Genomic DNA, 2,314 nt, shown 5'->3' on the forward strand with positions numbered 1-2,314 from the left:
GCAACACAGTGACAGTTTTCACTCTCTCTGTTAATTTTGTCAAACGTTCTCTACCTTTGGGACACCAAACTTAATGAATTTTTACCTTCCTTGAGTTAATTACAATTTCCCTGCCAACAGCAATCACTCACATCTGAAAAATGGTGACATTTACAAGGTCAAGGCCTGCAGATGAACTCCGCGAAGCTCCTGTTCACGGCTGTCATTGCTGCGTGCACTTAACTGACAGTCCAATTAGGCGGCCCCCCTTCTTTTGTATGTTTTTCCTGCCTTTTTTTGGCCTTTTTATATTTAGTCAAGTTTTGACTAAATATTTTAACATCGAGGGGGAATCGAAACGAGGGTCGTGGTGTATGTGTGTGTGTGTGTGCGTGTGTGCGTGTGTGTGTGTGTGTAGAGCGATTCAGACTAAACTACTGGACCGATCTTTATGAAATTTGACATGAGAGTTCCTGGGTATGAAATCCCCGAACGTTTTTTTTCATTTTTTTGATAAATATCTTTGATGACGTCATATCCGGCTTTTCGTGAAAGTTGAGGCGGCACTGTCACGCCCTCATTTTTCAACCAAATTGGTTGAAATTTTGGTCAAGTAATCTTCGACGAAGCCCGGGGTTCGGTATTGCATTTCAGCTTGGTGGCTTAAAAATTAATTAATGACTTTGGTCATTAAAAATCTGAAAATTGTAAAAAAAAATAAAAATTTATAAAACGATCCAAATTTACGTTTATCTTATTCTCCATCATTTGCTGATTCAAAAAACATATAAATATGTTATATTCGGATTAAAAACAAGCTCTGAAAATTAAATATATAAAAATTATTATCAAAATTTTTTTTTCGAAATCGTTTTAAAAACACTTTCATCTTATTCCTTGTCGGTTCCTGATTCCAAAAACATATAGATATGATATGTTTGGATTAAAAACACGCTCAGAAAGTTAAAACGAAGAGAGGTACAGAAAAGCGTGCTATGCAGCATAGCGTAACCACTACCCCGCTCTTCTTGTCAATTTCACTGCCTATGCCGTGAGCGATGGACCACGAGTATACGGTCTTGCTGCGTTGCATTGCGTTCAGTTTCATTCTGTGAGTTCGACAGCTACTTGACTAAATATTGTATTTTCGCCTTACGCGACTTGTTTTTCTCTCTGATGCACACACACATTGTTTTGTCGCAGAGCTTTATCCGTGATTCTTTGAGAAGTGATCTTGTGGATCACAAACACCAGCTGTGTCTTATTCGTCTCTACATTGTTTTTATCTTCACATGTCTGCGGCATTTTTGTTATACTACTCTAACATCGCATTTCCGGATCCATTGCAACACGATGCATATCGTCTTCGTTGCAAGACAAAAAAACTAAACAAAAAACTACACTCACACACAAGAACGAAAAACAAACACAACCATTTTCATTTTATTTTTATTTTTATTTGTTTGACAAAAATAGAAGAAATGTGCGCAAAAACGGTAAATGATAAACAAGTCGACTAAGGCGAAAATACAACATTTAGTCAGTCAATCAATCAATCAATCAATGAGTCTTATATCGCGCATATTCCGTGGGTACAGTTCTAGGCGCTCTGCAGTGATGCCGTGTGAGATGAAATTTTATACGGCCAGTAGATTGCAGCCATTTCGGCGCATATTTACCTTTCACGGCCTATTATTCCAAGTCACACGGGTATAGGTAGACAATTATTAACTGTGCCTAAGCAATTTTGCCAGGAAAGACCCTTTTGTCAATCGTGGGATCTTTAACGTGCACACCCAATGTAGTGTACACGGGGGGAGGTTCGGACACCGAAGAGAGTCTGCACACAAAGTTGACTCTGTGAAATAAATTTCCGCCGAACCTGGGATCGAACTCACGCTGACAACGGCCAACTGAATACAAATCCAGCGCGCTACCAACAGAGCTATATCCCCGCCCAGTCAAGCTGTCGAACTCACAGAATGAAACTGAACGCACTGCATTTTTTCAGCAAGACCGTATACTCGTAGCATCGTCAGTCCACCGCTCGTGGCAAAGGCAGTGAAAATGACAATCCAGAATAGCGTGGTAGTGGTTGCGCTGAGCAGGATAACACGCTTTTCTGTATCTCTATTCTTTTCAACTTTCTGAGCTTGTTTCTAATCCAAACATATCATATCTATATGTTTTTGGAATCAGCAACCGACAAGGAATAAGATGAAATTGTTTTAAAATCGATTTTGGAAAGTTAATTTTAATCATAATGTTCATATTTTTAATTTTCAGAGCTTGTTTTTAATCCAACTATAACATATTTATATGTTTTTGGAATCAG

Source organism: Littorina saxatilis, linkage group LG7, assembly GCF_037325665.1.
Source record: "Littorina saxatilis isolate snail1 linkage group LG7, US_GU_Lsax_2.0, whole genome shotgun sequence".
NCBI lineage: Eukaryota > Metazoa > Mollusca > Gastropoda > Littorinimorpha > Littorinidae > Littorina > Littorina saxatilis.